Genomic DNA, 26,135 nt, shown 5'->3' with positions numbered 1-26,135 from the left:
CTAGTCACTTCTCAAGTGATCTATTGCTCCAGTATTTGCTTAGTTATTTTTTCCACCTTTTAAAAATTTTCATTACTATTTGCTTCATCCATTAATTATGTCTCATTTTTTTAGCATTGTGTTTGGAGTTTGTTTCTAGAGGAAAACCTGTATTCCTTGATATTAGAATCGTTTGTGCACTAATGAAAACATTTTGCAATTCTTGAGATAGAAGCTTTATAAGGTATGAAGAGGAGTCATTCTCATTTGGATTGAAATATATTAACATCAATGTAATGAGATTTTCAGCTGCGGAGTCGTTCACTGAGTGCATGCATTGTTGAAATAGTGGCAGGGGCTTTCACGTGTTAGCTGGGCTATGAATCTACGTGGAGAAAGGCCGTAAGCTCCTTGGCAGCGAGATGATGAGATCAGTCACTTCTAAGGTGAGACATGGAAGAGCGAGCAGTGGATCCTTCTTGACTTTTTGAAGTGATCTGTAATTGACACAGGGAATTTAAAGAGCTGGAGTAGCTACACCAGAGAAATACAAAGGCATGATGCTCTGTCCAGCCGGAGGCAGCACAAGATTCTGAAACAATCACAGATTCTAAGAAGGCGAAAATGGAGGAGAGTGATGTTATTTGCAGCATCTGTCGGAGTGTAAGCTCCAAGTAGGTGAAAACCGTCGGGGTCTTACTGTTGCGGGTCTCGCCCAGCCCGCAGCGGGGAGGACCGTGACCTGCCCGGAAAGGACGGCTGTGACTTCTAAACCCGGGCCTGAAGGAAGGAGGGAGGCACGTTCTAGAAAACTCCAAAGTTTAAGGACCCAACACGGAGCAATCGCCTTAGCACACACGGCAGCGCTGCAGACCGGAGCTCCTGGGCAAGTTCGCACTTTCTGAGGCCCCAGGAGAGGCCCGACCTCCTGGGAGAGGCGGGGCAGGAGGCGTGCGTGCTCTCTCCGTGCACTCCGCCCAGGAGGAGGACCCACCTGCACAGTGGTGCAATGCCTCTCTCAGCAGCACGGGCAGAAAATTACATACGGGGTTTTGCGAAGGTTTGCGTGACTGAAGCACTTAGGAGTGCTCTGAGGAGCAGAAGCCATAGCAGAACAAAACCGCTGCCCCTGACTCAGCTACTGTGGTTCCCTCAGGCAGTGACAGTGATGCCGCCCGGGCTCCCAGCCCAGCAGGAGTGACGCTGCACCCGGGACCCTGCAACAGGAGGGATGCATCTCTGAGGCCCCCGAGAGGACGGATTTCTGCCCTGGCCGTGGCCTCAGAGGCACCAGGACAAGCACCCGGCGCTCTCCTGGGGTGGCTGGTGGCAGGACCACGCCTGCAACCACTTCAGAAATGGATGACTTTTCTAAACATACAGATGCAAGAACGCTGAAAGTATTAACGACTGCAGCGTAAGAGGTTGGATCAACGATGACGACGTGGGGCTGGCGCTGTGCTGTAGCAGATTAAGCCTCCGCTTGCAATGCCACATCCCATGTGGGCACCAGGTCGAGTCCCAGCTGCTCCACTTCCCATCAAGCTCCCTGCTAATGGCCTGGGAAAGCAGCAGAGGATGCCACAAGGGCTTGGTCCCTGCACCCACGCTGGGGACCCAGATCAAGCTCCTGGCTCCTGACTTCAGCCTGACCCAGCCCTGGCAGTTGCAGCCATCTGGAGAGTGAACCAGTGAATGGAAGATCTCTGTCTCTCCCGCTCTGTAATTCTGACTTCTAAATAAAATAAATCTTTTCTAATGGTAATGGTATTTGCATTCACAGATATTTCTTGTGCTTACCAAAGACATGAAGCAGCCACATTGACCTTGCAGGGCTCAAAACAACTAAAGCAGTAGATGTCGGTGAGCTGCCTCCCTACTCTGTGACTACTGACGGGGAGCCCCGCCTTGCCATGGAAGCACTGCCAGCTGTGTGTGACTCCCCTAGCTGCTGCTTTTCCAGTTGTTGGGAGTCAGGGGTCTCTGGCTGCCCAGGAAAAGCGCATCTCAGGGTCTCTCACTCTCAAGGAGGCTGCGAGTGCTACTGGCACCGGCCACGCTGTGTGGGGAGGACCTTCCCCGGGTGCTTCCGCACAGGGCCTCCCTGCCTCGGGGAAGCCTGGATCTAGTCCACACCAGGGCTGCACCTGCCCTCCTCCCCCAGACAGGGCTCAGCTGACGTTGGATTAGATCAGATGACCCTTGAATCAAAGCAATCCTTCTCTCAACTCTGAATTTCAATATTGGCCTTGTCTGCTTTAGTCTTTTTCAGCCCTCGTGTAAAGACCCCTCATGCCAAAATGGCTGCACCCCACGTAAGTGTGGTTGGTGTCTATTTACGGCGTGGTGGAGCCATGGGTGGAGCTGCCACCTGGAACCCCAGCATCCCACGTGAACACTAGTCCACATCCTGACTGCTCCCTGCTGAGGAGCCTGGGAAAGCAGCGGAAGATGGCCCAAGTACGTGGGCCTCTGAACCACCTGGGAGAGCCAGATGCAGTTCCAGGCTTCTAGCTTGGGCCTGGCCCAGCCCCAGCCATTGCAGCCATTTGGGGAGTAAACCAGAGGATGGAAGATAGCTCGCTCGCTGGCTCGCTCTCTCCCCAACCCCGCCACCCCCATAACCCTGCCTTTCAAATAAGTCTTTGAAAAAGTGTGTGGTGCAGGGGGAAGCACGCCGCGTGCAGGACCTCGGGCGGGGACCCAGTGACCCAGGACAGCGTGGAAGACAAGCACCATGCTGATTCTCTGCTGCAGAACGTCTCGGAGCCTGAGCAAAGCGGCGCCCGCAGTCCCCAGAGACAGCATTGCAGCTGCATGTTCACAGAGCCGCACCTGGAACCCCACTTGGCCAGGCCGGTGCTGTCTGGCTGCCCCAGGCGAGGCCACACGCGGACAGGTGGGTGGGCAGAATCCTGCTCTGAGTCACCTCCGTGTGCTCCATTCACGGGCCACGCTCAGACTGGCCTGTGCGAGCACCCTGGGACTGGGTCGCAAAACCCCACACTCTGGGGGCTGAGGCAGCAGCACCCAGAGGCCAGAAGTTCGAGACCAAGTTACCTCCAGACCACGCCCCCTCGAGGCTCTGAGAGGACCCTCCCTTGCCTCCTGTAGCTCCCGAGGTGTTGGCCGGCTTGTGGCTGACCCCTCCCACTCCTGCCTGCATCTTCCCCAGACCCTCTGCTCCCTGGTGTGTCTGTGTGCCCCCCTCTCATCTCGTCATCACCAGGCACTGGGTTGAGGGCCCCTGCTCATTCTCACATCTGCAAGACCCCAGAGGTTAGCATTTCTGCCTTATGGGGAACACAGCTGGCCACATCTCTGCCCAGGTCCTGGTGGGCAGCAGATGGAACCCTTGAGGAGTCTCAGAGAAGCGACTGTGTTCAGAGTCCAAGCAGGGCGGTGGCCAGCCTCCGTGGAGCCCCAGGAGAGCTGTAGCAGGAGGGAGGACCGGCAGGAGCCGTGGACGTGGACAGTGCCCAGACCACACCTGGCAGAGTGGCTGAGGAAACGCGTCCCCAGCCTCTCCTCCGCCCAGCTGTCTGTCTGCTGGCCGGCTCAGAGGGCATCCCCGGCGGGCAGCTACCCAGGGCCCCGAGCGCAACAAGAGCAGGTTGCAGATCTGTGCCAAGAAGGGCAGCTCCAGCGTCGACCTCTGGGGCAGAGCTGGGAACTGATGGCTCGCAGGCACACAGGCGCCTTTGTCAGTTGTTCTTTGGACTTAGGTTGGCTGTGGTTTGTCACCCCCAGACCTAGACTCCTAGCTCCTATGACACCCTGGACCCCCACGAATCCTTGAGGCTGTGTGCCGGTCTGAGCATTTGTGTCTCCCGAAAGCTGGGTCCCACTGTGATGGAGCCAGCTGGGGTGCCTCATCGAGGGGCCTGTGCACACATGGAAGAGGCCTGTGGTGCCCGCTCGCCCTTCTGCCAGGTGAGCACACGGGAAGAAGGCGCCACGAGGAAGGCCCCGGCGGACACTGGGTCTGCGGGAGCCTCGGCCTTGTGATCTCTGAAACCGGGAGAATGACCTCACTGGTTTGGACTTGCCCAGCCCCGGGCTCGTGGCTGTAGCAGCCGGGGGCCTGGGACACGGTGCTCAGGTGCTCGCAAGTTCCATAGCAGCATCTGTGACCCACGCACGCCCAGCGCACGGGCCTGGCTGCGGCCACGCAGCCTTCTTGCTGGGGCTCCCTCTGAGAGCTCCCCGCGCTGTGGACGTCGGCCTGCCCGCGATCCCCCACCCTCACCCCACCTCTCCTGGGTGTAGCGGGGTTAGAAAGCCCACTGTTCCCCTCATGCCTGGGTTCATTGTTCTACCTGCACACTGACTTCATAGGCAGCAACGGAAGAAGCGCCTGTGGTACCAAAACAGACCTGAACCTGAGCTCCCAGGGAGGCCCCCCTCCCTTCAGCATTGCGGCTCCCACCCACAGCACACGACAGCCCCGGGAAACCAGGACGAGACTGGCCTGCAGGGCGCTGACCGGGCCGAAGCTGTGCAGCAGCAACGCGGGGCCTCTGGCCCTTCCTGGCTTAGGACCTGCAGAGGCCCCTGGGCCAGGCATCCCAGCAGGTCCAGATCCTCTTGCAGCCCTGCTGTCCTGAGGTTGTGAGCAGCTGAGCCTGACACAGACACTCCTCTCTGATGGCCCGCCGTGCCTGACCCTCTCTCGTTAGTGCTTCTGTCCCCAACCACGCCATGGAGCAGGCGCCCCTGCTCAGGATGCCCAGGGTTGAGCAGTCAGGGCGGTCAGCTCTCCCTGTCCCCGTGCAGCCCTTGGGGGGCCACCCAGTCCTCCTCCGCTGGTTTTCCCCTGGGTGCAGGAGGAGCAGTGACTGCCAGTCTACTGTTACTGTCTTGGCAATGACGTCGGGGGTCTTGCTAGTGTCTGGGACACAGTAGGATCCCTGCCGTGGCCCATGCTGACAGGTTGGCCCCCAGGTTCGTGGATGCTGGCAAAGACGGGAGACTCAGGTCACAGACAAAGCAGTCTGCTACTGGCATCGACTGAAGGTAGCCTGAGTCTCAGCGTTTTACACCAGTTCCAACAGGGCAATGCAAGAGGGCCAGGTGTGGCCAGGGCACTGTCGCATGGCAGGGCAAGGCCAGGTGTGGCCAGGTCACAGTCACGTGGCAGGGGAGGAGCCCTGAGCTTAGGGACAGTGATCGGTGAGCCAGCCTGCCTGGCCCCAGAGAGGACAACGGCTGGCCGCAGGGTGCCCACTGCCCTGAGGGAGGCACTGTCTCCACCTGCCATGCCCCCTGCCAGGCCCACCTTCTTGAGCAGAGGGTGAGTGAGAAGGGAGCCCGCGGCCCATGGGAGCCAGCAGCCCCCATGCACAATGCCCTCCTCCACACAGGCACAGCTCGTTCAGCCAGGGGCGTGGGGTAAATGCATTTCTAGCGCTGTCAGGTATTTAGCTCGTTCAGCAGTTGGGGGCGGGGTGGTAAATGCATTTCTAATGCTGTCAGGTATTTAGTTTTGTAGAAAATCAACTCTCACTCCTACTAGCTGCAAAGACAAGGCCTTCCATCCAACACCCTGAATAAGGTGCAGGGCCCAACCCTTCCCTGGTGAGACGGACGTGGAAAGTAAACCAAAAACGATGCCACCCCTGAACCCTGCGGATGACGGCCCCAGCTGCCGTAATAACGGCATTGGAGTCTCTCACGATCGTCACTGCCGAACCCACCGCCTCTGAACGACACTGGTGGGAGATTCCTTCCAGGTGGACTGAATCCGTCAGCTTAGTGAGGAAAAGCAGCGAAGCCTGATGCGTTCCCACGCCACCACTCTCCCTCCCGGTGTGAGGGGAAATATCCCCAAAGACGCGCTCCTGGTGAGCTGTGGTGAGCGCAGAAATCGAAAGAGAAACCAGCTGGGCTAGCCAAATCCACCTCCCACAGGGACGCCCTGCCCTGGGGCCGCCATGCGTGGAGTGGGAGGGGCTGTGCGGCCAGCTAGGGCAGGTGCAGGTCCAGGCACCCTGCGGTCCAGAGCACGGCTCCCTCCTGCCCACCCAGCTCCCACCTGACTCCTGCCCACTGGGAGGACCCCAAGGCCCCTCAGAGCTGCTGCAAGCTGTACGGCAGCCGTGACAATGCGGGCACGTTTGTGTCAGCGCTTTCTGCCACATGAAGTTACCTCTCGTCACAATCTCCCACCCAGCACAGTGACCATTGTCACAGTCCCATTGACTTCATCATTCAGCGTGGAACCATTTTTACCAATAGATACCAATAGATACGTGTCTGCGGAGGCACTGTGGGTACGTTAAGTGATACGTGTCTGCGGAGGCACTGTGGGTATGTTAAGTGATACATGTCTGCGGAGGCACTGGGTACGTTAAGTCAACTTCAGTCAAAACTCGACTCCCGCTGTGCGTGCAGGTGGAGGAGGCTCAGTCCCGGCCCCCCGGTCTCCTCCCAGAGCCCCCAGCAGCAGGGCAGCCTGGTGTGCTGGGGCCAGCAGGCAGCAGGATTCTAACACAGGACGCAGACAGAGGAAGACTGTCCTTGCAAGGGAACTGACACGGGAAGAGATCTGCGCACAGACGGCCGATGCCTGCTAGTTCCTGGCCGTCTTGAACAAGTTTAAGAAGAGGGCCATTCGCTTAGCAACATTCCTCTCATGACCAAAGACAGAGGCAGAGCCAGGGGGGCCTGCGAGCTCGGGAGAAAGCAGACGGGGCTCTCTGTACACCCGCAGGCCGCTGGCGTCACCTCCAGGGGCTCAGCTCCGCGAGGTCGCTGACCACACCAAGTTCTCACTGAAGGCGACTGTGGATCAGGGTAAAAATCATTGTCCAGCGTAATTCCCCTGCTTTCCCAGAGCAGTTCTGCTGCAACTAGAGCTGCCGTCTCCCCCTTGCTCCGAGGCTGCTGGTTTGCAGAACTGCCACTGTGAAAACAGAGCTGCTTTTAATTCAGTTGCCACGCTTCCCACCGGGTTATCTGCAAATTGTGCTGTTTCTGTTTATGTGACATGAGCAGTGTTCGGCAGGAAACACCATGAAGTCCAGGGCCGGGTCAGCCAGTGGCCTGCAAGGGTGTGGCCACAGGGATCCCCTCAGGATCCTGGCAGGAGGCAGTGCCCCTGGAACAAGGGGCAGGCAGTGCAGAGGAGGGCAGCTGCCTCCAGCAAGGTGACCCCACAGCATATACCTTGTACATTGCAACTTTGTCACCTCAGATCGCAGAAGCAAAAGCACAGAGCTGTCCTAGAGCAGGTCTACAACACATTGTCCTTAAGAAATTTAGGATGTATATATATATGTACAACCACATTCACAGATAAAACCTGTTAGGATGTGTGCACATGTACAACCACATTCACAGATAAAACCTGTTAGGATGTGTATATATGTACAACCACATTCACAGATAAAACCTGTTAGGATGTATGTATCTGTACAACCACATTCACAGATAAAACCTGTGAGGATGTATATATGTACAACCACATTCACAGATAAAACCTGTTAGGATGTGTGTATATATGTACAACCACATTCACAGATAAAACCTGTTAGGATGTATATATGTACAACCACATTCACAGATAAAACCTGTTAGGATGTATATATGTACAACCACATTCACAGATAAAACAGGTTAGGATGTATATATGTACAACCACATTCACAGATAAAACCTGTTAGGATGTGTGTATATGTACAACCACATTCACAGATAAAACCTGTGAGGATGTGTATATGTACAACCACATTCACAGATAAAGCCTGTTAGGATGTGTGTATATATGTACAACCACATTCACAGATAAACCCTGTTAGGATGTATATATGTACAACCACATTCACAGATAAAACCTGTTAGGATGTATATATGTACAACCACATTCACAGATAAAACAGGTTAGGATGTATATATGTACAACCACATTCACAGATAAAACCTGTTCGGATGTGTGTATATGTACAACCACATTCTCAGATAAAACCTGTTAGGATGTGTGTATGTACAACCACATTCACAGATAAAACCTGTTAGGATGTGTGTATATGTACAACCACATTCACAGATAAAACCTGTTAGGATGTGTATATATGTACAACCACATTCACAGATAAACCCTGTTAGGATGTATACATGTACAACCACATTCTCAGATAAAACCTGTTAGGATGTATGTATCTGTACAACCACATTCACAGATAAAACCTGTTAGGATGTGTATATATGTACAACCACATTCACAGATAAAACCTGTTAGGATGTATGTATCTGTACAACCACATTCACAGATAAAACCTGTTAGGATGTGTATATATGTACAACCACATTCACAGATAAAACCTGTTAGGATGTATGTATCTGTACAACCACATTCACAGATAAAACCTGTTAGGATGTGTGTATATGTACAACCACATTCACAGATAAAGCCTGTTAGGATGTGTGTATATATGTACAACCACATTCACAGATAAACCCTGTTAGGATGTATACATGTACAACCACATTCTCAGATAAAACCTGTTAGGATGTGTGTATCTGTACAACCACATTCGCAGATAAAACCTGTTAGGGTGTGTGTACATGTACAACCACATTCACAGATAAAACCTGTTAGGATGTGTGTATATGTACAACCACATTCACAGATAAAACCTGTGAGGATGTGTGTATGTACAACCACATTCACAGATAAAACCTGTTAGGATGTGTATACATGTACAACCACATTCACAGATAAAACCTGTGAGGATGTGTATATATGTACAACCACATTCACAGATAAAACCTGTGAGGATGTGTGTATGTACAACCACATTCACACAAAAAACCTGTTAGGATGTGTATACATGTACAACCACATTCACAGATAAAACCTGTGAGGATGTGTATATATGTACAACCACATTCACAGATAAAACCTGTTAGGATGTGTGTATGTACAACCACATTCACAGATAAAACCTGTTAGGGTGTGTGTATACATGTACAACCACATTCACAGATAAAACCTGTCCATGCACAGACATACCTGCATCACACATAGCTAAAGATACGTACACGAGACTTACAGATGCTACATATATACACACTCACATGTAACATCTACACATATCTCCTCCTGACTATATATACAAACATATACACACATGTAAATATCAACACGTGTGAGCACATGAATACATGCGCACACACATGAAAGATCCCGGGAACATGTGAGCATCCGTATGTGTGCACAGAGTCCACAGGGAAGCACGGTCAAGACCAGCAAGACAGTTGTGAAGAATGTCTGAGTTTGATGCTGTGTCACTGAATATCAAGACACAGTGTGAAGCTGATGAGGACGGCGCCGTCCCAGTGGGACGATGGAGCAGCGAGGCCAGCACACAGCTCACTTACGACCAGGTCAGGTTGCAGAGCAGCGGGTTGGGAGTGGTCACGTACCCACCCGTGCTGGCCAGTGGAGGTCCCCAGGACAGACTGGGGATGAGGCCACAGCACCTGCCAGGACTCTGCCCCCAGGGCGATGAGGAGACGCGCTTGCCCTTCCCCTTCCTGCTCAGACAGCTGAAGCCCTGGCTGTCCCACAGGAGACAAACACGGGCACTCTGCAAGGCCAGGAGAAGACAGCCAGGCCAGCTGGGACGCCGGCACCTGGTGTCCCCGGGGCGAGGCAGTGAGCCCACCCACAGCAGAGGGGCGGCAGCACACAGGATATGCTTTAGCCACTCCCCACAGAATGGCGTCCCTGCCCCTCCCACCCGGCAGCTGCTCTCACTGAGGCCCTCTGCAGCAAGGTCGCCCCCAGTGGGGGACTCAGGACAGCCATCGTCCCCCAGTGGCAACATGGCCATTCCTGCAGTAGCATCTGCTGTGGCCATGAAGGAAGCTGGGACCCCCACAGCTACCCAGCAGTGCCAGTGACAGGTCCTCCTCCCAACCCAGTCTCAGAGGTCCACGGAGGCCAGGTGAGGGACCTGGATGTCTACGCCCACACTGCTGCTGCAGCCGTGCCGGTCAGTTCTAGATAAGACCCAGGAGCTCGTGGTTTCAATCCGAATCACGAGTCACACCGAGAACCAGGAAGCTCTCAAACCATGAGAAAAGGACTCCAGGAGGTGTCAACCCCAAGATGAAAAAGTTCACGGAATCACCTGACCCAGATTTTAAAGCATCCGAATGCGCCTGGCAAGGCTGCGGAAGATGGTCCGAACAGTTGGGCCCCCGCCACCCACACGCGAGACCAGGATGGAGCTTCTGGCTCCTGACTTTGTCCTGGCCCAGCCCTGGTCACTGCGCCATTTAGGGAGTGAACCACAGGATGGGAGATTTTCTTTCTCTCTCTCTCTCTCTCTGCCTCTCCCTCTCTCTCTGCCTCTCCCTCTCTCTCTGTAACTCTGCCTTTCACATAAATAATCTTTAAAAAAAAAGATGTTAAAGCATCCGTGACAAAAATGCTTTAATGGGTGATTACAAATACGCTTGAAACAAATGAAGTAATGGAAACAGAAGATATAATGAAGAACCAGATGGAAAGCTTAAAATTGAAAACTATGAAAATCAAAATAAAGAGCTCAGTCAATGGTCTCAGTGGAGGAATGGATGACACAGAATAATAAATCAGCATGCTGGAAATGGAAAATAGAAATTACCAAATCTGAAAAACAGAGAGGAAACAGAAACATTCACTAAAAAAAAAAAGGAGCCCCAGAGACCTGCGGAAGTGTAACCAAAGATCCAGTGTTTACCAGGAGAGAGGAGAAAGAGGAAGAGGCTATAGAAACACTCAAAGAAGTAACAGCTGAAAACTTAAACAAATTTACCAAGAGACGACCTGATAGAGTCAAGAAGTTAAGCAAATCCCAAACAGGATAAACTCAGATCCATACGAAGCCATGTCATAATTAAACTCCCGAAAAATACAGACAGAGAAGAAAAATGACACCTTACCTGCAGGGGAAAACGACGACAGGTGCCATCAAAACCCACGCAGGCTGGGGAAAGCCGCAGGATATTTCCCAGGCGCAGAGAGAACACAACGTCACAGAAGTGGCCCCCAGGCCCGCAGGGAGCTCGTGCCAGCTGCCGGCCCACGTGCTGTGAGGGGGGGCTTGGCGCAGTCCTCCCAGGAGGGAAATCCCAGGAGAGATTTCTAGAAACCTTTTATTGAAGGTACACCAACTTCATGCATGTCACACACACAACTTCAGGACACAGCGATTCCCCCATCCCTCCCTCCCTCCCACTCTTCTTCCTCCTCCCTCTCCTATTCCAACTCATTTTTTACTAAGATCTATTTTCAATCAGCTTTATACACGTTATTAACCCTACACTAAGTAAAGAGTTCAACAAACAGTATGAAGAAAAAAAAATGTTCCTTAACCGAAAAACATGGAACAGTTCCCGAATTTGTGTGCCATCCTGGGCACAGGGGCCGTGCTAATCTCTCTGCATTGTTCCAGTCTGTTGTACACGCGCTGCCGAAGTGAAACAAGAGAAGGGATCTCGAAACGCTGAGGAGGAGGAAGGACAGGACAGCGCGTGAGAGAATGCACGGGGCTTTCATGTTTCTCTCAGGTTGACCAAATTACATCTGACAGCCCAGGAAGCCTAACACGGTCAGATGTGGCTGTAACAGCACAGACATGCTGGAGAAAATCATATTCTACCCAGCAGATGCGAAGGGATGCGTGCTCCATGATGCCCCGGCGACAGTCATGCTAACGTTAACGGCTCCTGCGGGGTCCTTTGCGGCACAGGCGATGGGAGCAGGATGCGCCCACCCTGTGGGGCTCCCTGGGAACTGACTGCACTCACGGAGTTAGAAATACGCTCACGCGGCTCGCACCGGTGAGGCGGGGGAGCAGGGCAGCAGTGACCCAGCATGCTCTGGAAGACTGTGCCGCCTCTGGGGACAGAAGCTGGGATTCACACCTCGAGCATGGGGCCCAGGACAGTGCAGCCAGGCCCACGTGGGGCGACTCAGTCCTAGCAAGCGTGTGTTAGAATTTCCACGTTTAATTATTATTTTTCTTTTTTATTATTGATTTTAAATTCACAAGACAGACCTTGTGAGGCAGTAGCACCCGAGTTCCTGTGAGGCCCTCGGTGCGTCTCCCCCATTAACTTCCTGACTCAGTCTCTCACCACGCTTCCCCCGGTCTTCCCTGAACTCATTTTATCTCTGCCACCCTCACGGCCTGTGGCAGTCAACCCTCTGTTCACCCTGCGCTCCCCCGTGCAAGGGAGAACATGCAGGATTTGTCTTTCTGTCTGGCTGTCACTCAACAGACTATCCTCCAAGTCCACCCATTTCCCTGCAAATGGCAGGATTTGGTTCTTTGTTGTCACTTTAAATTGTAAGGCCTCTTGCAACTAGACATGAATCCAGCTTTCCCCGGGTCTGCAGTGTTATTCTGCACACGCCATCTCCTGACACCATCCTTTCTTTCCTCTTGAGGAGGAGAGGGCTGTTAGCAGCGGATCTCCCGTGACTGATGCTGCAGACGGGCTTGGAGTCGGCCCCGTCGGGCCCACCCTTCCCTGCTTCGGTGCGTGTGGCTTCCTGGGAAGGGCCCGGCCAGGCTGGAACCCCTATTCCTAGCCGCGCAGCTTCTGCTTAATGGAGCAATCATTTGTACGTCTCAGTGGACAGAATCAAAGGGTGATCTGCGTTTATTCCAGGCAATTTCTCCTGTTGTTTTTCTTAATCCAAGAGTATTAATATTCTCTAACGAGGATTTTTTTTATTTTGAGATCTGCTGTTAGGAGGGTGCTCACCCTCCCTTCTTTCCTGGAGCGCCCAGCAGCCGTGAACAGCTCACTCCAGGTCGTAACGCACACAGCGCGTGAGCAACTTCCTGTAAAGGGACGAGGGTGAGGGGGCGTGTGCATGTTCTCAGGACGGTGGAGCTCTGAGGGTCGCAGGGCCGCCAGCCCAGCCCAGTGACCGGGATGGCCTCTGGTCTGTCGTCCCGTGCAGGCCAGCCCTGCTGTGTGACGGGGCCCCGGTATTCCAACGCCCATGCGGAGGGAGCCACGCATCGTGACAGGGCGGTGTCTGCTCTGAGCTCGGTGCAGGATGTGTCTCTCCCACACACCTTGTGAAGTCAGTACCGTCACTACCCCTTCTTCAGGTTAGGAGATGAACACTCGGCATTTGAAGCTGCCTTCAGCCTCGTGGCACTCCCGAGAGCACCATGGGTTACCACGGCTCTACTGGAGTCGCCCTGGAAGGCAGCCAGGGTCCCCACTCTCACTGTGTCTGCTCAGACTCACGCGGTCCGCTCTGGAAACACGGCCTCACGTGCAGCACCAGCGTCTGTCGGTGCATGAAGGACCTCGGCTCCGTCATGTTGGACGGCCTGGTTTCCCTTGGAGGAGGGACTGACCAAGATGTCATCACCATGGAAAATCATGCTGGCTCTTTGTTCTTAAAATATTCAATTAAAAAAAATATCCTAGAGCTGGGGAGCGGACAGTGAGTGGTGCTCAGGTATCCCGCTGCACAGCGTGAACTTTTTTTTAAAAAAGGATTTTATTTATTTATTTGAGAGGTATAGTTACAGAGAGAGGTCTTCCATCCACTGCTTCACTCCCCAAATGGCCGAAATGGCTGCGGCTGTGCTGATTCGAAGCCAGGAGCCTCTTCCAGGTCTCCCATGTGGGTGCAGGGGGCAAGGACCTGGGCCATCTCCCACTGCTTTCCCAGGCCATAGCAGAGAGCTGGATGGGAAGTGGAGCAGCCGGGACTCGAACCTGGGCTGCTGGCAGCAGAGGCAGAGGCCGAGCACACTACGCCACAGCGCCGCCCCATCATTAACTCCTGAATACCAGGTGATGTCGGCTCCCCGAACTTCGTGAGGTTTCATCTCCTTAAATACAGCTGAAAGTCAACCTGCCGTATTCTCTGCTGTGTATTGTTTGGCAAAACTTCGCAGTACAGTGGAGTTGTTCGTTTTAAAAACCAAAGATGTTAAAATACTGCTGCACATCTGTGTGGCCTGCTCTCAGAAAGCAATTCAACATGTCTGGGAAATTAGAATCGCCAGCTCTCTCCTAAGGAAGGGCACGGGGGCGGGGCACGCAGCCGGCCAGCTGTTCTCAGGTCCGGCAAGGCCGCGGGCCGGGACACCGGCCGTGCGTCCGGAGGGGACAGGGGTGGGTGCCTGGGTCTGCGGACGGCTTCGAGGGCCACAGACGACCACACACCTCTGGACACTCCAAGGGCAGCAAATTGCCCTTTGCAGCAGCCCAGAGGGAAGACTGCTGAGCGTCTGGTTTCCTCCAGCGGAGTATTAAGAACAGAAGTCTCCCACTCACCCTGGAGGCCATCCTGACGGCTCAGGCGGGAGACGCCCGGGCGAAGCAGCAGCAGCGCCCGCCGCCTCGCAGCCAGCACGCGCGGGGCAGCCTGGGAGCGCACAGCCGGCGTCGCGCGCTTCCCGCCAACACCCGCGGGCCGGCCCGTGCCGCCGCGGGGGAGCCTGGGAGCGTCCCGCGAGCCGGCCCGTGCCGCCGCGGGGGAGCCTGGGAGCGTCCCGCGAGCCGGCCCGTGCCGCCGCGGGGGAGCCTGGGAGCGTCCCGCGAGCCGGCCCGTGCCGCCGCGGGGGAGCCTGGGAGCGTCCCGCGGACCGGCCCGTGCCGCCGCGGGGGAGCCTGGGAGCGTCCCGCGGACCGGCCCGTGCCGCCGCGGGGGAGCCTGGAGCGCACAGCTGGCGTCGCGCGCTTCCCGCCAACACGCGTCCATGGCGCGTCCCGCGGGCTGGCCAGCAGAGGCGTCACCAGAGCGGGCAGAGAGCACCCCGAAACTCCGACGTGCCCGCACTGTGAGGAGACGGCTGTGCACCGTGGTGAGGCCACGCGCACCCCGAAACGCCCACGGGACCTCAGGGCGCGGCGCCCCACGAAGGGGCAGGAAGGGATGCCTAAGGGAGAGGCCCCGGAAGCAGTGAGGGGCTGGAGTCGCGATTTCCGCGGCCACCGAGAGGAGTGGGGGCGCGGAGTGGACAGGGCGGGCGGCCGAGTCTGGGGCAGTGCCGAGGGCCCCGCGCCCCTCGCAGCCCCACGGCCGCAGCCACTCTCGCTGGGCGCGTGGTCGGAGAGGCGCTGACTGGGCGGACGGAGCCCGGCCTGTGCGGGGGCTCAGGGCTGGGGTCGTCCGGGAGAGAGGGCGGAACCCGCGCAGCAGCCCCGCCCGCCGGAGCCCCCGCAGGATTGGGAGGTGGGCCGGGTTGCCGGACTCCTCTTGGGAAAGCCCACCTTGGCCTGTGACTGGCACCCGAGCCCGCCAGGGAGACAGGAGTGGAGTGAAGGCTCGTCCCGCCACAGCTCTGGGCCCAGGCCGCGGCGCAGCCGGGTGATGCCGGGTCTCACCCAGAGCGCCAGCGCCGGGGGCAGCTGAGAGTACTGAAGCAGGCCGCAGCACAGCCGGGTGGTGCCGGGTCTCACCCAGAGCGCCAGCGCCGGGGGCAGCTGAGAGTACTGAAGCAGGCCGCGGCACAGCCGGGTGATGCCGGGTCTCACCCAGAGCGCCAGCGCCCGGGGCAGCTGAGAGTACTGAAGCAGGCCGCGGCACAGCCGGGTGTCTCACCCAGAGCGCCAGCGCCGGGGCAGCTGAGAGTACTGAAGCAGGCCGCGGCACAGCCGGGTGGTGCCGGGTCTCACCCAGAGCGCCAGCGCCGGGGCAGCTGAGAGTACTGAAGCAGGCCGCGGCACAGCCGGGTGGTGCCGTGTCTCACCCAGAGCGCCAGCGCCGGGGGCAGCTGAGAGTACTGAAGCAGGCCGCAGCACAGCCGGGTGATGCCGGGTCTCACCCAGAGCGCCAGCGCCGGGGGCAGCTGAGAGTACTGAAGCAGGCCGCAGCACAGCCGGGTGGTGCCGGGTCTCACCCAGAGCGCCAGCGCCGGGGGCAGCTGAGAGTACTGAAGCAGGCCGCGGCACAGCCGGGTGATGCCGGGTCTCACCCAGAGCGCCAGCGCCGGGGGCAGCTGAGAGTACTGAAGCAGGCCGCGGCGCAGCCGGGTGATGCCGGGTCTCACCCAGAGCGCCAGCGCCGGGGCAGCTGAGAGTACTGAAGCAGGCCGCGGTGCAGCCGGGTGATGCCGGGTCTCACCCAGAGCGCCAGCGCCGGGGGCAGCTGAGAGTACTGAAGCAGGCCGCAGCACAGCCGGGTGCAGCCGGGTGTCTCACCCAGAGCGCCAGCGCCGGGGCAGCTGAGAGTACTGAAGCAGGCCGCGGCACAGCCGGGTGATGCCGGGTCTCACCCAGAGCGCCAGCGCCGGGGGCAGCTGAGAGTACTGAAGCAGGCCGCGGTGCAGCCGGGTGATGCCGGGTCTCACCCAGAGCGCCAGTGCCGGGGCACGGCTGAGAGTACTGAAGCAGGCCGCGGTGCAGCCGGGTGATGCCGGGTCTCACCCAGAGCGCCAGTGCCGGGGCACGGCTGAGAGTACTGAAGCAGGCCGCAGCACAGCCGGGTGATGCCGGGTCTCACCCAGAGCGCCAGCGCCGGGGGCAGCTGAGAGTACTGAAGCAGGCCGCGGCGCAGCCGGGTGATGCCGGGTCTCACCCAGAGCGCCAGCACCGGGGGCAGCTGAGAGTACTGAAGCAGGCCGCGGTGCAGCCGGGTGATGCCGGGTCTCACCCAGAGCGCCAGCGCCGGGGGCAGCTGAGAGTACTGAAGCAGGCCGCGGTGCAGCCGGGTGATGCCGGGTCTCACCCAGAGCGCCAGCGCCGGGGGCAGCTGAGAGTACTGAAGCAGGCCGCAGCACAGCCGGGTGTCTCACCCAGAGCGCCAGTGCCGGGGCACGGCTGAGAGTACTGAAGCAGGCCGCGGTGCAGCCGGGTGATGCCGGGTCTCACCCAGAGCGCCAGCGCCGGGGCACGGCTGAGAGTACTGAAGCAGGCCGCAGCACAGCCGGGTGATGCCGGGTCTCACCCAGAGCACCAGCGCCGGGGGCAGCTGAGAGTACTGAAGCAGGACGCGGTGCAGCCGGGTGGTGCCGGGTCTCACCCAGAGCGCCAGCGCCGGGGCGCGCCTGAGAGTACTGAAGAGGCCGCGGTGCAGCCTGGGGTCTGACACGCGGCAGCTCTCAGGGCTACACTGTAACCCGGCTACACCGACACAGACAGCACAGCCTACGCTGTCGGCTGTCGCCCTTTCTCCCTCGCAGTCACATCGCAGCACGCAGCATCTGGCCTAAGTAAACACTGCGCTTTCTGTCATGAAATATCTAAAAACAACATACCAAACCTTTTAGTTTTTTTAAAAAACCATGAAGCCAGGAGAAGCATTTTTGCATTCTGACACAAAGGAAACTGCTAATGCAGCTGTATGTCCTTGTACACAATTAATAGGAAAATTTAATTTTGCCTCATGTAAACTTGCTCAGCTGTAAACAAACAAGCCATCATGGAGATTAGATCAAATACGAAGCGCATTGACTGCGCGCTAAAGTAAATAATGACATCAGGGCAAATCAGAGCCCGCAGATGTTGGAGAGGAGGACGGCCTTTTGCATCTTTATTGAGATATAAATTACATACCGTAGAAGTCATCCATTTAAAGTGTACGATGCCGTGGCTGGAACATATTTAGGGAGCTGTGCGGCCCCCACAGTCCAGCATCAGAGCTTCTGCCTCCCTCCCCAGCAAGGCCCCAGCCCCTGGCTGCAACTCAGCTGCATTCTGCCCCCGCAGATTCACTTCTACCTAACTGGAGTCCTCCAACACGTGTTCTGAGACAGAAGGGTTTCCACTGTAATTTCAATAGCTGCATACCCATGGTAAGAAACAGGTTAGCAACATCAAGTGTGTTCTTAACGAGAAGCAGTGGCTAGGAGCCCCATCAGATGTCAGATGCCTGGGCGAGATCTCAGGAGGCCCCTGTCTACCACCCGTCCAGAGCTTCAGAGGGGGCGGGGGAGCTGTGTGCCCATGCCCCAAGGGCATGCTGGGATCTCATGTAGCCTCCCCTGACTCAGCAGTCACGCGTTCCTCGACACATGCTGCTGATTTTCTGAAGACTGGCACGCTGTTTTGATTTAAGATGTGTCTATGGACGCACACACACCCAAACACACCAGTTTGAATGTCTGGTTGCCGCCTCTGGTGACCCCCATACCTACATGCAAGGTACTGCATTGGCCTCATTGCAAGGATATTCTGTCTCTCATTACATGCATCTTAAAGTCTGGGAAATTTTACTCAGCCTTGGGGGAAACTCAGGAAAATAGCCCGTTTTCCCACCAGCTGAATTCTGACGACAGACCTCTTCCGTGTGTGCTGTGGTTGCATCTTGCTCTTCCAGGCCACTGGCTGGCCCTCGCCCATCAGCTGGTGAGACTGGGACCACTGACCATTCAGCGTTTCCTTTTCTCCCAGTAAAGACAGATCAGAAATTTCCCGTAAGGCAGTCTTACACACGATCAATTTATCAGCCCAGGCAAAGGCCGCGCGTCATGGCAACAGCTGATTGCCACAGGCACTCCTTTGTCCTATGCTTCCACTGCAGCTCTAACCCCCTAACTACTCTCGGGAGTGTGGAGAACATACTGACCCTGTCCTCCCTCTCTGTCGTTCGGCCTTTCAAATAAATAAGTACATATTTAAAAAAACATACTAACTTTTCATTCATCCAATTTGGAAAGAGCTTTTCCTTTTTTAAAACCAAAGAAGAAATGATGTCTGCATCTCAGTGGAACAGTGTTGACGTCTGTTGAATGAGCCCAATGTGTGGTACTGAGTACACAGTGAAATGATGGGGGATGACAGCAGAATGGCTGCCACGTGGCCCGCGTGGCTGCGTCCGCATGGAAGCAGAAGGGACGCTCCTGTGGAGCAGCCGGTGCCGGGGCTGCACGGACCTCTCCCCGGCCTTTCCCGCTCTTCGTCCTGTAAAAGGCGGGAAATGTGCTGCGTTTCCTCTTAGCGCCGCCCTCATGGGCGGCTGAGCTGCTCGCACTCATTCATCAGGGCGGAAGAGCCGGCCTCTGACACCGCCAGGTCTCCCAGTGCTTCGGGGAGCAGCGGTGCTTTTGGCTTTTGCCTAATTACAAAAAGGGACTAGCCGTCCACTGTCAGCAAAGACTGTACCAGGCGTGGGACTGAAGGCACTGAACCTCGGACAGGCTGGCGAGGCAGACGTGCAAGCCGAGGAGCGCCCAGGCAGCGGCTCCCGCCCTTCCCCTCCGCTGCGGAGCCGAGCGAGCGCAGAGCCGCCTGCCTTCCGCTCCAGTGCGGCCCTTGCTGGCTGAGTCAGCAGAGGTGAGGTGTGGGCTGGAGAGGGCCAGCGGCCCTTGACACAACCTGTCCACTGGCCCACCCATCCGCTTGCTGACAGAACCAGGCGCTGAAAAGGTGCTAAACGCTTCAAGTGTAATCCAAGCGGTGAGAAAGCCCTGGAGGGGCGGCTCACACACAAGGCGGCGGAAATGCTCTTCACAGGAAGCGGGTCTGTGGACACTGACAGCCCAGCGCTAGTGTTCACACACACACACACAGGCAAAGGTGCCGAGTACAATTCTGGAATGCGCATTTCATAGAGAAGAATGAAGATTTTTATGTTAGAAGTTTCACACCTTTTAAGAATAAAAATGTCCATCATCCCACTTTATTATAAAAAGCACACTCTGTGTAGACAAAGAGAAGGATCCCACGTCTGCGAGCAAAGGACGTCTGCAGTTTCAGTCTTATCATTTTACTTCTGCTTTATGCTTTTCTACAATATGCATATTATTCTTGTGTGGAAAGTTCTTTTTAAAATAACGTGGCCGGCGCCGTGGCTCACTAGGCTAATCCTCCACCTGCGGCGCCGGTACTCCCGGTTCTAGTCCCGGTCGGGGCGCCGGATTCTGTCCCGGTTGCCCCTCTTCCAGGCCAGCTCTCTGCTGTGGCCCGGGAGTGCAGTGGAGGATGGCCCAAGTGCTTGGGCCCAGCACCCGCATGGGAGACCAGGAGAAGCACCTGGCTCCTGGCTTCCGATCAGCGCAGTGTGCCGGCCTCAGCGGCCATTGCGGGGTGAACCAACGGCAAAGGAAGACCTTTCTCTCTGTCTCTCTCTCACTGTCCACTCTGCCTGTCAAAAAAATAAAAATAAAAAATAACATGGAAAGTGCTGCTTCTGTCCACCCCCAGATGTGGCTTCCTTCGCCCTGCAAGTGTGGTTCTCAGAGGTGACCCTGCCATGCTGGTGGTGACTCTTCCAAAGCTCTTTGTCACCAGGCTCCAGGCCTCCCGCTGTGCCCACCTCTGCCCTGGGATGGTCAGGCTCCAGGCCTCCCGCTGTGCCCACCTCTGTCCTGGGGTGGTCAGGCTCCAGGCCTCCTGCTGTGCCCACCTCTGCCCTGGGGGCTACCAAGAAGAGCAAGGGAGACCTGGAGCTCAGGTTTCTACACACACTACCTACCCCCACCCCACCCTGCCCATAATGCAACAGGTGCCAACTGGTTGCACACAGAGTCCAGCCTTTATCGTGGAGTGCAGCTATGGCCACGTGCAGTCAGAATTGTCTCTCTGCCCTCTGTGGACAGGTGTCCGGTCCTTTCAGTCTCAACTCAAACTAAGGTTTGCACAATATGAATCCTCACAGACACTGCCTCGGGCATAATAAGTGCATGTGATTCTTCGGCTAAAAGACTGTCCACAGCGAGTACATGTAATTTGTGTGGTGACAACTCGTCCCTATCCTTCCTGGGAAGAAAGGGACACTGCTGTGCAGGGAACGGATCTGGGCAGGGTCAAGTACCCGTGCTTGTGCTTAATATGCGGCTCCTTTCAGAAGACAGATGCAAATTATACCCAATAAAGTTATTATCAATAATTGCTGCTTCTCGTCTCCTGCGTATTCAGTGACTTGGAATGGGAGGAGAGGCAGAGGTGAATGAGATGCCTGTGAATTATGAATCAGGGCAGTCGGATGCCCACTGAAGCTGGAAATGTATTTTCAAAGATTAGTAATAGCAGCTATGAAATCCAGGGTTGATTGACTCTGAGCTTTCGCAGGCGGGAGTGAGAAACGCAGCATTCAATACTCTGTGGGATTCTCACACCATCCTTGTGGATTCACGGGGGTCTCAAAGGAGAGGCAAATGAGGCGTTTGGTTTTCATAGATTAATGGCCAAGAAACAGGAGCCGGCTCAGGTCTTAAGAAGGGGCCAGCGGTTTTCTGAACGCACCTGCTGGAGGAGTGAGCGGGCGGCTCGTCCACTGCAGCAGCGTTGGAGAGCCCAGTGCAGGGAGTTACCTGGGGGAGGTTCTGCCAGGCGCCAATAGGCAGGATGGCAGGAACACCGACAGTGCCTGGAGCACAGTGCGCTGGGCTCGGGGCCTGTGGGTCTCCCAGGAGGGTTGCCCAGCAAGAACCTAGAACCCCGCTGGCCAGGTTGTGCGGAGGGCAGCTCTGAGAGCCTGCAGTGCCAAATCTCAAAGGCTTCACTCAGGGCACAGAGCAGGGCCAGGCCGTGAAGCCAGGCCATCGCGCTTTCGTCCTGGGGCCCTCTCACTGCAGGTGAGCCTGGGAGTAGGATGAGCATACCTGCAGGGCACAGGGAGCTGTGGAAAGAGCAGGGTACACAGAGCGCAGGCTTGGCAGCTGGCTCGCCATGTCCAGCTGGGGGAGCAGTGACGCAGCGCGCCCATCTGTAAGCATGCACAGCCTGACAGCCAGATGGGGAGGCTGAAACCTAGTCAGCGACTGGCCCGCAGGCGGCTAGACTGGAGGAGACTCCAGCCCAGGAGTTTGAAGGAGCAGGGTGGCCGGGGGCCAGGCTCAGGGAGTGGGCAGACACCTCCTCCAGTGGGTGTAGAGTGTCAGTGTGCAAGGGGAAGCCGATCTGGAAATCTGACACAGCAGTGTGCCTTGCGTCCCTAAGTGGGTACGTCTGTGCTTCGTGTCTTCGCCCAGGCTGGACTCCCACCCCCTGGTTTTTGCCAGGGCTGTGCGTGGTGCTGTGCTTGGACTCAGCCTGCCAGTGGCATCTCAGGCCCTCACTGCCGACTGGGTGAGAGTTCATCGAGTCAAACAAGCCAGAATTTGGCCGTAACATTTTACATTTCTGTGCATGACCCAAACGATCAGGCATGGGTGCCATGTGCAGCAAGATTTAAAGCAAAAGCGGGAAGCAGACTGAGCATGTGTGAACTCCATCAGCCGGGCAGCCTGCACCCTTCCGCAGCTGGTGGGCAGTCGCCTCATCCGTTAACTCTGAGGCCCCCAGCGACAGGCTCAGGACAGACGTATCTGAGCTTGTCCTGGGCTTGGGGTGGTGGTGTCACGAGACACCCACAACAGGGAGAATGCACACAGAAGACGTCTGAGGACCGGCATGCCTGCAGGGCACAGCAGCCTTTGCTGACCGTTTACAAACCCTGGAGGTTGTCGGGGATTCGCCATCACATCCTCACCGTGAAGGTGAAGAGAAGCCAAAGGAGGCCGGGATGGCGGGCTGGGGTGGAGGTGGGAGAGGGCAGGACCTCGGCCCCCACAGTGCCTGTTGTGTCTGGGCTGGGCCCTGCTGGCTGATGCCTCTGCTGTGGTTAGGCCAGCCTTAGACTTAGATGTTGGTGGATGACACGGTGTGGCTGGGCATGGGCAGGGGTCCCTGCTGGCAGACGCAGGGTGCGTGACAGTGGTGGATTCAGCGGCTGCAGCCAGGGTGGCCACCGGAGCGCCCGTCACTGCTCTGCTGCTGCTGGCACCGGTGGCCACGACCTTGATGTTCTCTGAGGTTGCTGGCATCGGTGACCACGACCCTGATGGTCTCCGTGGTTGCTAGGGTAGTTTCCTTTATTCTTCTCTTGGTTTCCTTGCCAGCTTCAAGGAACATCTTAGAAGAAGGTTCACCGCTGGGTTGGCTGTGGTGATCTGGGCCACGGATGGAGCCACACTCAGTCCCAGGTGAAGCTGGACAGGCCCAGGCACCCCACACGCTGCATCCGACCCCTGGCCTTCAGAGCCACGTCCATCTGCCGACACAGTCAGGGATGTGGGTCCTCGGGACAGCAAGGAAGCATCGCAGTCGTGCCCTATGGGGACACCGCATTGGCCTGGGCAGGGAGACAGGAGTCTCCCAGAACCCTGAGGGAGCTTCACTCAGGCCTGGCGCCCCCTTGCCCTACCCACTCCCTGGTCTCCGAGGCCCACCAGGAAAGCATGGCAGCCCCAGTTGTAGTCTCTGTCCAGCTGTGCATGGCCAGTGGGGGCCAGGCAGCTACGATGTTCTGTTGTGGCTTGAGGCAAAAGCTCTTGCTTTGGTTTTGACCTCCAATCTCCGTACCCCTTCGGGATTTAGCCCTGGGTCTGACAAGGGCTGGGCCGTGGACCACATCCACATGCAGCATGCTGAGCTGCCAGGCCTCCCCGACAGAGCCCACTCCTCCTCCTGGGCTGGACCCCCTTGCCTCCTCACCCAGGGCCCCCTCGGGTCTTCTCCGTTCTACACCTTTCCTGAAACACAATGTGCGTGCTGCACAGTCCACTTACGTGGTATTTGGTGGCTCTGTTTATTCAACCTGTTGTGTAACCACCACCACACTAACCCTTAGGACCCTGCACCACCCCCAAGCCCGACCCCCTCCCAGCTCCCTTCCCTCACGCCTGTGCATTAAGTCGGGGTCTCATCACTAAGAGACCCAGGAGGGGCTTCTCAGGAAGGAGGAAGGTGTCCCTGGGCTCCCCATTGTGGGGACAGAGTCCAGTATCGGGTGAACCATTAGTCTGGCATCTGGTGAGGGAAGAACCAGAAGGAGGACCCCACAGGGGCCAAGGAGCTGAGAGAAGCAGGAAGAACCCTCTTCCTCTACTCTGTAAGAGACCTCTCCTGGGAACGCCATTGCGGGTCCATCATGGGCTCTGGCCCAGCACCCTTGGCCAATCTCATGCAATCCCATGCCAAAGCACTACCTTCAGACCCTGCAACTGGAATAAGTTCCATCCATAACCCCTTAACCACAAGCATCAGACTTTGGGGGACAAACCCCCGTACATGAGCCTGTGAGGGATATTTGAACTATTATCCAAGCCATAACATCGAGGCAACCACTAATATACTTTTTATTTTTTTAATATTTTATTTTATTTATTTGAAAGACAGAGTTACAGAGAGAGGTAGAGACAGAGAGAGAGGTCTTCCATTCCCTGGTTCACTCCCCAGATGGCTGTAACGGCCAGAGCTGTGCCGTTCTGAAGCCAGGAGTCAAGAGCTTCCTCCGGGTCTCCCACGTGGGTGCAGGGCACAAGCACTTTTGGCATCTTCTACTGCTTTCCCAGGCCACAGCAGAGAGCTGGATTGGAAGTGGAACGGCCGGGACTAGAACCAGCGCCCATATGGGATGCCGGTGCTTCAGGCCAGGGCTTTAACTCGCTGTGCCACAGCGCTGGCCCCTATACTTTCTTATTTATTTATTTATTTATTTAAAAGGCAGGATTACAGAAAGGTTGAGGCAGAGAGAGGGAGAGGAGAAAGGAGAAAGGAGAAAGGAGAAAGGAGAGAGAGAGAGAGAGAGAGAGAGAGAGAGAAAGTCTTCCATCTGCTGTTTCACTCCCCAAATGGCCGCAGCAGGCGGGGCTGTGCCAATACGAAGCCAGCAGCCAGGAGCTTTTCCCAGGTCTCTCATGCAGGTGCAGGGGCCCAAGGACTTGAGCCATTTTCTATTGCTTTCCCATGCCATAGCATAGAGCTGGATCAGAAGAGGATCAGCTGGGACTCGAACCAGAGCCCTTATGGGATGCCGGCAATGCAGGTGACAGCTTTACCTCTACGTCACAGTGCTGGCCCCCACCAATATACTTCTGGCTCTAAGGATCTGTCCGTTCTGGACACTTCGCAAAAGTAGAATCATAGGGTTGGCGCTGTGGGGCAGCAGGTTAAACACCACTTGGGACGTGCATGCATGGCAGGTGAGGGCGTCCATTTGAGTCCCAGCGCCTCTGCTTCCAATCCAGCTTCCTGCCAATGCACCCAGGGAGCAGTGGGTGATAGCTCAAATACTGGGGTCCCTGCCACCCCCATGAAAGGCCCAAGTGGAGTTCAGGCTCCTGGATTTGATCTGGTTCTGCTGTTGCAGGCATTTGGGGAGTGACCCAGCAGAGAGAAGATACCGCTCTCGCTCACATCTCTCTGCTGTTCTCTCAAGTAGATGAAAATAAGCAAATAAACATTGATAAACAAAGACACCAGCATACATGATGTGGCCTTTTGCGACTGCCTCTTTGACCTGGCATCAGGCTTTCAACGTTCGCCCATGCTGTGTACCCAGGTGCGCTTCTTTCCTCTTGTTCCCCAAGAGGATTCCTCATGTGGACATCACCGTTTGGTTACCATTTGCCAGCTGGCGAGCACTACCTTTCAGCCGTGGTCCACGTGCTGCTGGAGACGCTGATGCGCAGGCGTTCGTATGTGGATTGCTGGGTCAGACGGTCGCTCCACGCGTGGTTTTCTGGGGAGCCCTGCGACTGTTTACAGTGGCTGCACTGTCTTACCCAGTGCTCTTGCAAATAGACTTGTGGCCCATTCCCCCCAGACCATAGATGTGTCAGGCATGTCCACAACCTGCTACGGCTGCAACTAGAGTGACTGTAACCGTATGGACACGGTGTGCTTGTCCTGTTTTCCCTACACTTCCTCTCTGCCTGGCATGTTATTTTCTTCACAAGATATTCATGCACCCGGGTATTTTTGTCTCTATGAAATAATCACACAGAGGTGGGCATTTGGTGCAATGATTAAGACGCTGCCTGGGGGCCGGCGCTGTGGCGCAGTAGGTTAATCCTCCACCTGTGGCGCTGGCATCCCATATGGGTGCTGGTTCTAGTCTCGGCTGCTCTTCTTCCGATCTAGCTCTCTGCTACGGCCTGGGAAGGCAGTAGAAGATGCCCCAAGTGCTTGGGCCCCTGCACCCATGTGGGAGACCTGGAAAAAGCTCCTGGCTCCTAGCTTCGGATCGGCGCAGCTTGGGCTGCTGAGGCCAGCTGGGGAGTAAACCAGCGGATGGAAGACCTTTCTGTCTCTGCCCCTCTCTCTCTGTAACTCTACCTCTCAAATAAACAAATAAAATCTTAAAAAAAAAAAAAAAAAGATGTTTCTTGGGACACCCACATCCCTGTGGAGGGCCTGGGTTCAGTTCTTACCCCTACTTCCAGTTCCAGCTTCCTGCTAATGTGGACCCTGGGAGGCAG

At 56.2% G+C, this 26,135-nt stretch overlaps 1 long non-coding RNA gene and 1 other non-coding gene across 2 annotated transcripts; both read right to left on the bottom strand.

The window, feature by feature from the left end:
- Positions 1–239: 239 nt before the first annotated feature.
- LOC138843937 (uncharacterized) lies at positions 240–20,749 on the bottom strand. The gene is made up of 2 exons (XR_011379150.2): positions 14,284–20,749; positions 240–476 (listed from the first exon to the last, which is right to left on the bottom strand). It is a non-coding gene; the product is annotated as an uncharacterized LOC138843937 (long non-coding RNA).
- LOC127489266 (U6 spliceosomal RNA) lies at positions 11,347–11,453 on the bottom strand. The gene has a single exon (XR_007917237.2). It is a non-coding gene; the product is annotated as a U6 spliceosomal RNA (small nuclear RNA).
- Positions 20,750–26,135: the final 5,386 nt, after the last annotated feature.

Source organism: Oryctolagus cuniculus, chromosome 10 (assembly GCF_051225735.1).
Source record: "Oryctolagus cuniculus isolate XC-2025 breed Fujian yellow rabbit chromosome 10, ASM5122573v1, whole genome shotgun sequence".
NCBI classification, from domain to species: domain Eukaryota; kingdom Metazoa; phylum Chordata; class Mammalia; order Lagomorpha; family Leporidae; genus Oryctolagus; species Oryctolagus cuniculus.
The sequence above is the reverse complement of the archived record's forward strand: the minus strand, read 5'-3'. Positions and strand labels throughout refer to the sequence as shown.